This window comes from Callithrix jacchus, chromosome 15 (genome assembly GCF_049354715.1).
Source record: "Callithrix jacchus isolate 240 chromosome 15, calJac240_pri, whole genome shotgun sequence".
Lineage (NCBI taxonomy): Eukaryota > Metazoa > Chordata > Mammalia > Primates > Cebidae > Callithrix > Callithrix jacchus.
Window position 1 is genome coordinate 96,977,917 of NC_133516.1, and position 12,876 is coordinate 96,990,792.

Below are 12,876 nucleotides of genomic sequence, written 5' to 3' on the forward strand. Positions count from 1 at the left end.
TCGCTCTGAAAAATGATTCCTTTTGATGGAACAGATAGTAAATTACTGTACAGTGATTTAAAATACTGGTTCTATAGTCAGGGTACTTGAGTTCAAACCCTGGCTCTGACACTTTCTGTTTGACGGTGGACACGATATGCAACCTCCTTTAATTTCAATATCCCCATTTGTGAGAAAAGGAATAACCATATCCATATCATGGTGATTTTTTTTGAGATTAAATGAGATAATCTGCCTAAAAGTACTTAGTCTGTTATGTGACGCATGAAGATCAACTCAGTTAAATGCAGTTTATTCAGCGAAGATAAAGGAAGAAATAAAGGGTTTTACATTCTAGTTGTCGTAGCTAACATTGTGCTTTCAGTGACAGATCTGTGTTTTCTTACTCTTCTTACACCAAACAAGTATTTGAGAAAAGTCGTTTTGTCATCCTTAATATTTCTCACCAGTTGCAGCTTATTTTTGGCACTTACACATTTTTCTTAGAGGCTTCGTCCTGCTCATTCTGGTGCGTCCTGGGCCCATCTTGTGTGTGTGTCCAGATGTTACAGTTCATCAGGCTGTCTTTTTTATCTTTCTCTCCTTTCTTCACTCATAAAGAGATGTTTGCAGTTAATAGTCATAATTTTATTGGTCAGCATTCACTTTTCTCCTTGCATCAGACATGGGCGTCAGCCCCTAACTTTTGGATATGTGCTTCCTAAAGTAGGCACCCATTCTATGCCCAGTGTTCCTCTTATTTTTGAGTGCATAACTTTGCATTTGCCTGTGGTTTCTATTTCTGTCGGACATGGAACAGTTCCTCATGATTGGTCTGAATTAGACCTAGAGTTCCTTTTGTCACTCAAAACATCTATCTTGTGAAGAACAAAATTGCCCACAAGGTGCTTTGAGAATTTATCAGATGTGAATTTTAGCCAAATTGTAACTGTGTTTTCCCAGAAGGCAAGATCCCTTCCCTTGGTCAGCAGCAACTGTGTTCCTTTTTAACAAAGAACACTTTGATCACTGCTCTAGGAATGAGTGTTATGTCAAGTTCTAGGGAGTTTAGCGTTTGGATACATTGTGTCTCAGAATTAGAATCTGGATTTCTATATGCTTATTATTTCCTTTTTTTTTTTTTTTTTTTTTTGCTTCAACGTTCAGGTTTCGAGGACCATGAAGTTTCTTTGTAATTTTCTTTTCTCTCTTTCTGTTTCCTCTTATAAAATGGTTTATTTTTATCTTTTTGTCTTAAGTCCTCCAGAGTAATAGTTTCTATTGTATGAGTTTAGCATTTATCTTACTCTTTCACCTTTTTTGGTGTAAGGAGACTGATATTTAAAGTAAAAATAGTAAGTAATTTGATGCAAGTCATTCCCCCAAAATATATTGTCTCCATTCTCCATCCAGAATTGCTCCAGGGCTATGTTAGGCTAATGTTGTAGGGAAAGATAGTGAAACAGCCATAATATTCTGTATTTCTTTTCAACAGAGAGCTCTTGGCTCTCTGCCTGACTTTGCATGAAGGCTTGGCATTAAATCTTGAGCACTTCCTTTAAAATAAAATTGCTTCAGAGCTTCCATTTCAGTTAATACTTTTAAAAGATAGACACTTTTCATATGTCAATTTGTGTTCGTTTAAACATGCTTGTGGAGTTAGTTAATTAAAGGGAATTTTTGATTCTGTTAAGACTTTAGTAATGACAATCCTATTTCTGGGAAAAAAACATTTTCAGTAAACTACATGAACATTTCTGTTTTTAAAAAAGCATCAAGTTGTCTTCAGATGTCAAAATCATCAAACAATTTATGTAAACAAGCAATAAACAAGACCCCAAATATTAACATATTGAGGTGTGCTCTTGATCAGGATGAATTTTTCCAAAGACGTCTGCATGGAACCAATCTGCTAACATTATTTCTTTACCATGACACATTATTAATCTTTATTATAAATGTCAATTTCCATTTCAACTCATTATTAAAATTAGTATCAAATAATTAGGTGACTTTAACAGCTTTTATTGAAGTGTTTAAATAATAAGCTTTTCATATTTAAAGTATAGAATTGGGTAACGTTCGACCTATGCATACACTTGTGAAACCAGCACAACTGTGGCAACAATCGTATCCATCACCCCAAAGGTTTCCTCAAGTCGCTTCATAATCCCTCACTTTCACTGCTCTGCCCCTGTCCTCAGGCAATCTTAGGTGTGCTTTCTGACACTACATTTGATTTGTATTTCCTAAAATTCTTAGTAAATGGAATCATGCTGCATGATTCTCTTTGTGTGGTTTTTCAGTCAGCAGAATTATTTTAAGATTTACACATGCTGCCTGAAGCAATAGTTCATTCACTCCTTTTATCCCTGAGAGGTATTTCATTGGATGTATATAAGTATACCATGATTTGTTTATCCATTTGCTTGCCGAAGAGCACCTGCATTGTCCCCACTTTGTAGCTATTACAAACAGACCTGGAATGACATTTGCATACACCTCTTTGTGTAGACACATGTTTCATTTCCTTTTGGAAACTAACTGAGAGTGGAATGCCTGGATCATGTAGTTGGTACATGCTTCACATTCTCTTAGATAAACATTTTGTTTTAGAAGAGTTTTAAATTTACAGAAAAATAACAAAGATATTACAGAAAACTCATATATAGTCCACATCTGGCTTTCCTTATAATTAACATCTTACATTAATAGAATACACGACTCATGAACCAACATTTATATAATATTATTAAGTAAGCTGTCTTCAGATTTTCTTAATTTTTACTTATGGCATTTTTTTCTCTCCCAGGACCCCATCCATGATTATATTTAGTCATCATATCTCCTTAGGCTCCTCTTGCCTATGACAGTTTCTCACACTTTCATTGTTTTTCATGACCCTGATAGTTTTGAGGTATAATGATCTGATATTTTGTAGACTGTCCATTAATTGGATTTGTCAGTTTTTGCCTCATGTAATTGACACCTTGATCATCATGCAATGCCCTTCTTTATTCCTGAAAAATATCCTTCTAACGTTGGCTTTGTCTCAAATTAATATAGCTACTTTAGCTTGCTTTTAACTATTGTATAAACATGGTATTTTTGTCACCACTTCTTAACTTTTAAACTATCTGAATCTATATATTTAAAATTGATTTCCAGTATACATATAGTTTGGCCTTGACTTTTTATCCACATTGACCATTTCTTTTGATTTATATAGATCACTCACATTTAAAGTGATTATTGATATGATTGGATTAACTGTTTTTTTTTTTGTTTGTTTGTTTTTCATTTTTCCTTGTATCTTTCCCCTAGTCTCTTTTCTGTCTTTCCTGGTTTTAAATTAACATTTTTTTTTTCTTTCTTGAGACAGAGTCTCACTCTGTCACCCAGGCTGGAGTACAGTGACATGATCTCGGCTCACTGCAACCTCCACCTCCCAGGTTCAAGCAATTCTCCTGCTTCAGCCTCCCAAGTAGCTGGGACTACAGGTGCCCACCACCACGCCCAGCTAATTTTTGTATTTTTAATAGAGATGGGGTTTCACCATGTTGGCCAGGCTGGTCTCGATCTCCTGACCTCGTGATTCTGCTCGCCTCAGCTTCCCAAAGTGTTATGATTACAGGCATGAGCCACTGTGCCTGGCCAAATTAACATTTTATGTGATTCCTTTATATCTCATCTCAACATATTATTTATATTTTATTGAAAAAATTTTTTGTAACTGTCCTAGAGTTTACAATATACATTTCTAGAAAATTTAAGTCCATCTTCAAATATCACTCTATTTTTCTGCATATAATGCAGGTACCTTATACCAGGGTATTTTCAATTCTTCCCTTGATATTGTGATAATCCTGTGATATTGCTGCCATGTATTTCTCTTATCCATGTTGTAATTACCCAATACATTGTTCCTCTTATAGCTTTAACAAAGTTATTTTTGATCATTTAAGAAGAAAAATAAAATGTTTTATTTTACCTTTCTCTTTCTCCAAGACTTTTCTTTATGTAGATCCAAGTTTCAGAACTACATTCTTCATCTTTCTAAAGAACTTCTTTTAATATTTCTTATGGGGAAGTTCAGCTGAGAATAAATTCCCTCAGATTTTATTTATCTGAGAAGGTTTTTATTTCTCCTTTACATTTGAAAGATAATTTTTTGAATATCACATTCTAAGAATTTTTTTTCAACACTTCTAAATAGTTCACTCTTCTTGTTTTGTGGATTCTGATGAGAACTTAGCTATAATTATTTTATTTTTTATTTTTTGTAAAGTTAAGGTGACTTGTTTTCTCTGCCATACTTCAAGATTTCCTATTTGTCTTTAGTTTCCTGTAGTTTGAATATGAAATACTTGGATGGTTTTGTTGTTTTCTTGTGTTCTCTGAGATTCTTGGGTTTGTGGTTTATTGACTTTCATTAATTTTGGAAAATATTTGGCCATTATTAATTTAAATATTCTACACTCTTCTGTTTTTCAGGTATTCTAATTATGCATGTGTTACATTAATTGATATTGTCCCGCTGATCTTTGATGGTCTATCCTTTTTAATTACTTTTTCTTTATCCTTTTCTCATTTCGCATTCCATTCTGTGAAATTTCAGCTCACCTATCTTTGAGTTCACTGATTCTTTCCTTGCCCATGTTGAGATGACTGATGAACCCATCAAAGATATTTTTAAATTTCCTTTTACTGTTTTGGAATTCTAGCATTTTCTTTGGCTCTTTTCTTATCATGTTCACCTCTCTCTTAGCATTACCCATCTGTTCTTGCATGTTGACTACTTTCCCCAAGAGTCACTAACATATTTATTATGTTACGTTAAATTGCCTATCTGATAATTCCAACATCTGTATCATATCTAAATCTGGTTATGTCGATTGCCTTTGTTTCTTCAGACTATGCTTCTTAATGCTTTTGTCTCTTGACATGACTTCTAATTTTTTATTGAAAGCTAGACTTGCATCAGGTTATAGGAAGTGAGGTAAATAGGCCTTTTCAGTGAGGATTTATGTTAATCTGGTTAGGAGTTGAGCTGTATTTAATGCTTATTGTGGCTAGCTCGTAGAGACTTCAGCTTTTTCTAGGGCTCTCATTTTGAGCTCCCCTTTTGGATTTGGGCCTTGTTTTTGTACTACTCCTCAGAGAAAGTTTGTTTCTTTTAACTTTGAGGCTGTACGTCACTGGCATATCACACAGACTATGAATGTCGGGGAGAGAGAACATTCTATAATTTTCTTATTATGTCTCAGTCTTTTATTGGGCTTGAGTCTTAGGAATGTGGCCTTCACGAGTATTTTTCTCCCTACTCCAACAGTATAGTTTTGTTTCCCCTGTCCCTACTAACTTCCCTGGCTGCAGTATTCCCAATCTACTTTGAAGTCCTGTCTCACAAAGCTGATATGGGCTGAAGTTTATAGGAATTCTTTTCCCCTAGCCAGACAAACATGCCGAGTTGTCCTGTGGTGAAGCAGCATGATTTCCCTTGGAGAACAGGCCTTTATTACAGAGAAGGCTCTGGATGCACTTCACCTGGCTGTTCTTCCCTTCCCATGAATGGGGCCAAGAAGTGATCTTTCTCCTATCCTCACTATGAAAATCTAGTGCGTTCCCTGGAAGAAAAAAATCCATAAAAGTGTGGGGGCTTCTTTAAGACTGTTTCCTATTTGTCTTTTGTTTTCTGTAACAAAAAATTCTAACCACCAGAATGTTCTCCCTCTTTGTAGATGACATTCAGCCTCCAGCGAGTCCTCAAACCTACAAGTTATATGTCCCTACCAGTCTGTGGCTTTAGCGGCTCCTCCTGCAGGTAAGCAGATCTCAGCTGTGACTCCAACTACTCGTCTGCCTTCTTAGATTTTAAGGTAGCAGCATAACTTTTGTTGTAAAGATGACATCGATGATTTCTAAGCTCAATACATATTGGAGCTGAAACTGAACATCTGTTTAACTTTCGAAAAAGTGCCAAAATAGTTACAAAATAGTTGTTCCATTTTACATTCCAACTGGTAATGCATATAATTCCATTTGGTCTACTTCCTAACACTTGAAATAGACAATCTTTTAAATGATAGCGTAATAAGTGCTGCCTTATTTTGGATTTAATTCTTATTTCCATAGTGTCTAATTATGTTGAACATCTTTTCATGTGATTATTTGCCATCATGTATATTGTTTGGTAAAGGTTCTATTCAAATAGTTCCCTAATTTTGGGGGGGAGGAGGGGTGGAGACAGTGTTTGTTGTTTTTATTGTTAAGTTCTGTGTACAAGTCCTTTATCAGATATGTTAGTTACCAATATTTTCTCCTACTCTGTGGCTTGGCTTTTGTTCTCTGCAGTATATTTATAAAGGAGTTCTAATTGTTGAAGTCTAACGATTTTTTGTTATGAACTAGGCTTTTGGTGACATATCTAATAAACCTTTGTTTTGTTTTGGATACTTGGGGAGTTAAGGATTGATGATCATTTTTTGGTATGTAGATATCAAGTTGGTCCTGATGAAAAGACCAGCCATTCTTCACAGAATTGCCCTTGTACCTTTTCCAAAAATCAGTAGTCTATGTATGTTTGGATATTGTATTACATCCTTCCACAGTGCAATGAAGACATACCTGAGAATAGGTAGTTTATAAAGGAAAGAGGTTTAATTGACTCACAGTTCCACATGGCTAGGGAGGCCTCAGAAAACTTACAATTATGGCAGAAGGCAAAGGGGAAGTGAAGACCTTCTTCACATGGAGGCAGTAAAGAGAGTGTGTGAAGGAGGAATGGTCAAACACTTATAAAACCATTAGATCTCATGAGAACTCACTATCAGGAGAACAGCTTGGGGGAACCACCCCTGTGATTCAGTCACCTCCTACCACGTCTCTCCCTCAACAAGTGGGGATTATGGACATTACAATTCAAAATGAGATTTGAGTGGGGACACAGAGCTAGACCATCTCAGAATATATCAGAAATACTTCTGGAATCTTTATTCTCTTGCATGAATCTGTCTATGTATCTTTGAGCCAGTGCCAGCATGTCTTGATTATTGTAGCTTTTTGGTAAGTATTAAAGTCTTTGAAGTAATTATTGTAATTCCTTTCATGTCGTTTCTTTCTTTTCTTTTCTTGCTTTTTCTTTTTTTCTTTTTTTTGGAGATAGTCTCACTCTGCCACCCCGGTTGGAATGCAATGGCACAATCTTGGCTCACTGCAACCTCTGCCTCTCAGGTTCAAGTGATTCTTGTGCTTCAGCCTCCTGAGTAGCTAGGACTGCAGGTGTATGCCACCATGCCTGGTTAATATTTATATTTTTACTAGAGATGGGTTTTTGCCATGTTGACCAGGCTGGTCTTGAACTGCTGACCTCAAGTGATCCACCTGTCTCAGCCTCCCAAAGTGCTGAGATTACAGACATGAGTCACTGTGCTCAGCCTCATGTTGCTTTCCTATTTCAAAGTTGTTCTGGCTAGTCTAGGTTCTTTACAGTTCCATTGTGGATATCAAAATTTGCTGCCCATTTCTATATTAAAAAAAGCATGTTGTAGTTTGGATTGAGATTTTGTTATAATTATAGATCAGTTGGAGGAGAACTAGTATCTTAACAATATTAAGTCTTCTGATCATGGACTGAATGCGTCTCACCATTTGTTTAGATCTTTTAAAATATCTTTCAGCAATGTTTTGTTGATTGTAATGTACATGGCTTGCATATTTTTTCCAACTATTTCATGTTTTTAAATGCTTCTGTAAAAGGTAGTTAAAAAATATTCCTAATTGTTCTTTGCTATTGTACAAACATATGATTGACTTTTGGATATTGCTTTTGTATCCCGCAATTGCTAAACTTACTTATAAATTATAGGAACTTTTAAAAATATGGTCAGTATTAAATTCTACACAAACAAGCTTTTGTGCAACAGTTTTATTTCCTCCTCTCCAATCTAAATACCATCCCCCACGCTTTCTTTTTTAAGATATTGAAACAACTAATTCCTTCAGTACAATGTTCACTGTAAGTGCTGAGAGTGGTCATTATTATCTTACTCCTGACCATAGGGGAGTAATGATTCAATCTTTCACCAGTAATTTGATATTGATGTTAACTAGAAGTTTTTTGTAGCTGCCCTTTATGAAATCAAGAAAATTTACTTCTCTATCTAGTTTGTTGAGAATTTTTTTTTGATAATTGAAAGAACATAGCATTCTGACAAATGCTTTTTCTACATGTGTTAAGGTCACCGTATTTTTTTCTCTCTTTTTTTTTTGTTTGCTTATATTGAGATATATGTTATTTGATTTTTGAGAGTTAAGCTAACCTTGAATGCCTGGGATAAAACTCGCTATGATTGTCCGGGAGCAATGGCTCATACCTGTAATTCCAGCACTTTGGGAGACAGAGGCAGGCAGATCATGAGGTCAGGAGTTCGAGTCCAGCCTGGCCAACATGGTGAAACCCCATCTCTACTGAAAATAGCAAAATTAGCTGGGGGTGGTGGCATGTGCCTGTAGTCCCAGCTACTTGGGAGGCTGAGGCAGGAGAATCTCTTGAACCTGGGAGGCTGAGGTTGCAGTGACCCGAGGTCGCATCATTGTATTCCAGACTGGGTGACAGAGCAAGACTCTTTCTCAAAAACAAACAAACAAAAACTGGCCATTATTTATTATCCTTTTCATATGTTGTTTAATTAGATCGGTTAACATTTTGTTAAAAAATCTTACATCTATGTTTATTAGGAATATTGATTTTCAGTTTTCTTTTTGTTTAAACATCTTGGTTTGGATTTGTTTTTGGAATAATCATGAAACCAATGCATAACTTGGTAAGTATTAGAGTATTACTGCATCTTCAAGTATCTGGAAACACTCGTATAGGATTGGTATTGTTTCTTTCTTAAGTACTTGATAGAATTTATCAGTGAAGCAATCTGGTATGTCTCCTTGTGAGAATGTTTGGCACTACAAATGAAATGTTTTAAATAGATATAGGGCCATTTAGTTTTTCTCTCTCTCTTCTTCTTTGAGCTTTGGTAGTCTGTAGCTTTCCAGTAATTTGTCCATTTAATCCAATTTTAAAATTTATTGCCCTGATGTAGCTTGTAAAATTTCTTTATTCTTTCTTCTAAAGTGAAATTCTAATATCTGTAAAATCTGTAGTGCTACCACTGCTTTTATTTCTGATATTGGTAATTTATTTTCTCTTTATTGAACAGTCTGGCTAGAGATTTATAAATTTTATTGATCTCATTTTCTTATTGGTCTATTTTATTGAACTCCAATTTTATCTTGATAATTTCCTTTTTTTCTGCTTACCTTGGGTTTCATTTGCTTTTCTTCTTCTAGTTTTTTAAGATTGAAGCTAAGGCCATTGATTTATGACCTTTCTGATTTCTAACATGAGGAGTTTGACATATAAATTTTTCTCTAATCATTTTTTTTGGCTATCTCACAGTTTTCACATGTCAGGTTTACATTTTTATTTAGTTAACACATGCTTTCTAATTTCCCTTTAAGTTTATTCTTTGCCCACTGGTTGTTTAGACATGTGTTATTTCATTTTTAAATATTTGGAGGAGCTTCCAGATATCTTTGTTGTCAGTTTCTAATTTAATTCCATTGTGTTTAGAAAATATGTTTTGCATGTCTTGAGTCCTTTTAATTGAATTGAAATTTGTTTTATAGCCCAACCTGTGGTCATTTTGGTAAATCAGTTTTGAAAGTACTGTATTATGAATTATTGCAAGCAGTGTTTTCTTCCTGTTTTCCTCATCCTCTGTTCCCACCATTAAGAAAAAAAAAAAAAAAAAGGGAAACGCTTAGAAGATTTAGACAAATCTTTGCATTTATTTAATTTATATATTAAGAAAGTATTTTTTGTGACACAATTTTTCCTTCTTTCTAAAAGCTTACTTTGAACAGGATCTGGAGAATTATTAATAAGAAATAAAAAGCTTACCTTAGATCATATTATCCTTAAGATATCTGCTAATATTTTTGAGTTAACATATCTTATCTCCTTTGAAATGTGGCTGTTTGTTTTCTTTTTTTTGGAGGCTGATGCCACATGTGGTTTTTCTATCATTTTATGTTGGCATCTACTGCAGTACTACATGATCTTTCCAGAAATATAATTTAAGTGTGGCATTTGTTTAGATAATAATCCCTTCAGCTCTATAGAAAACAACTTTCTTTGGAAATTTTAACCTAACCTTACTTCCCAATCATGAGTTTTAAAATTTTCATGTCATGTATTCATTGCTTTGCTGATCTATAACCTTTCAAAGGTTGATATTTTATTTCTTCAAGGGAAATATCATTCAAGGGGAATTTTAGGTGTGTTGTGTTTTCTTGTTTCATAGTAGGACTATCGCAAGCAAGATATTTTTATAGTTGGTATTTTTTTTTTTAAAATCTGAATTCTTTATTAATACTAATAGCATAACTTACTGAGAAGTTGTTAAAACAAGAATATCGCTGTCGTTCAAGACTTTTTTTTTTCTTGTGAAATTATATGCCTAGAGATTTGAGAGAAAAGCCTGCAAATATTGTGTGGAATTCAAAATAAAGCCTTTATATAGATCTAAGATAAACCTGTTATATGACTTTCATATAAAAGAGACGCCTGTCTTTTATACATGCTAGCCATGCATCTTATCTTCTGCATTAGTGTTAATAAAGCCACGGCGAACAAGGTGTGCATTAATACAAGTATTATTGATGCGTGTGAATATATCTCACCTATAAACACAAAGACAGGAGTCAAAGTTTACTTCAAAGCGAGCTGCATTCTCTTTGCTGGTAAGAGTGAGTCAGGCTTTTGATCTTATCTCTAGGATCCAGAGAACTGCTGCAGGCAATACTACATGAGAAAAGAAAAGCTTCGGAAAAGATTTATAGACTGTATTCCTGTTTTTCTTTTTTCATGGTGTTATTTTATTCGCCAGCCCACATTCTGTAGAATTTCTAAACTAATACCACTAAAACATTTGAACATATAGCACTATTTTATTGTCTTTTATCCTCAAATTAAATGAAAGTGTAGAATCAGTTTCTTTAGGTTGTTTCTTTAGTCTCATAAATCAGAAAGGTTTCCTTGCAATAGAGATGTTATCTTGAATCCCATAAAATTCAAATGACCAGACAATATTTTTAATGTATCTACAACATTTAAAAATTATTTGTGATGCATTTTTATTAGAAATAAGCAAAGTACAACAAATAAATGTTTCCCATGTCATGTCATTAGGGATGACCACTGTTCACGTTTTGGTTTGTAAACTGTTACGGACAGATAGATGCTTCTAGTCATTTATTAAAGTAGCTAATAAATAGGCTTACTAAATTCACCAAATTCCTCCTATTGATCTGGCATAACACATCCACTATTTAGCAAATATTGTTGTTTCTACCTTTTAAATGCAGTAGTCGGCTCTTGTCCATAGTTTTGCTTTCCATGACTTCAGTTACCTGTGGTTGACCCAGTTTGAAAATATTGCATCCAGTAAGCTATTGAGAGAGAGAGAGAGAGAGAGAGAAAGTGTGAGAGTGATCAAATTCACATAAATTTCATTATATTATCCTGTTATAATTGTTCTATTTCATCATTACTCATTGTTACTATCTTACCGTGCCTAGTATGTAGGTATATATGTATAGGAAAAACCATAGTGTAGGGTCAGGTACTCTTTGTGGTTTCAGGCATCCACTTGGGATTTTCGAATGTATCCCCTGAACATAAAGGAACTGCCGTATATCTAGTACCTAACCGGTTCCCTACACCAATCCATCATCCTAGTCTAAATCATTGCCATCTATCAGTAATGCAGTAGCCTTCTACCTGGACTCACTGCTTCCATTCTTGACTGCTACAGACCATTCTTCACATAATCATCCAGTGAGTATTTTAAAACATAAGTAGTTACTTGGCTCTTCTGCTCTCTTCCCTCCAATAACGTTTCATGTGACTCATTACAATGGCCTAGAAGAATTACATGATTAATTCTTAGCCATTTCATAACCTCACATCTATTGTGGAAACAACGGAGTAATGGCAATGAAATTAGAAAGCAGAACAAAAAACTCCTGTGTATGGTACATGCTGTGGCTGAAAGAAAATGTATAATACCTCTGAGCACCTCCCTATCCCCAGCCCCAAGTTCCTTAGGGATTTTCAACAGAATCCCTCAGCTTTTCTGGGACCTGAACTCCCTTGAAACTTGAGAATGAAGTAGCTGTTAAGGTTTTGTGCCTAGAAGGACGGTTTCTTACCTGAGGAATACCTAAATAAGCTTTGAAGAAAGGCGTATTAATCTACCTGGGCTGCCATAACAAAATACCACAGACTGAGTGGCGTAAATAACAAGAATTTATCTTCTCAGAGTGCTGGAAGCTGGAAGTCCAAGATCAGGGTGCCAGCAGGGCTGGTTTCGTGGGGCCTTCTCTTGGATTGCAGAAGCCACCATCTTGCTGTGCGTCCTCACAGCACTTTGGGAGGCAGAGGCAGGTGGATCACAAGGTCAGGAGTTTGAGACCAGCCTTTCTAATAAGGTGAAACCCTATTCCTACTAAAAATACAAAAATTATCTCTACTTATAAAGGTATCTATCAGTCCTATGGGATTAACTCCCCACTTTTATGAACTCACTTAACCTTTATTTCTCCTTGACTGTATCTCAAGTACAGTCACATTGGAGATTAAGGCTTCAACATATGAGTTTTGAGGGAACACAGTTCAGTCCATATAACAAAAGGCTTTTGCATAAGGTGGTGAGGATGGGCACCTTTGTGCTAGGAAACTCAGGAGAGGTTGGTAAATCTCCTCCCATTTGTGCTTATTTCCCCAGACTTTCAGATCTAAGCAGCTGCTGTTTATCATTTCTCCCTCTTGCCATCCGG

At 35.2% G+C, this 12,876-nt stretch overlaps 1 long non-coding RNA gene across 1 annotated transcript in view; it reads left to right on the forward strand.

Moving 5' to 3' along the window:
- The window catches only part of LOC108588540 (uncharacterized), a 79,110-nt gene extending 73,191 nt beyond the window's left edge, over positions 1–5,919 (forward strand). Inside the window, exon 4 of the long non-coding RNA XR_013527712.1 lies at positions 5,721–5,919. This is a non-coding gene — a long non-coding RNA (uncharacterized LOC108588540). The remainder of the gene's footprint in view (positions 1–5,720) is intronic.
- The last annotated feature ends 6,957 nt before the right edge of the window (positions 5,920–12,876 follow it).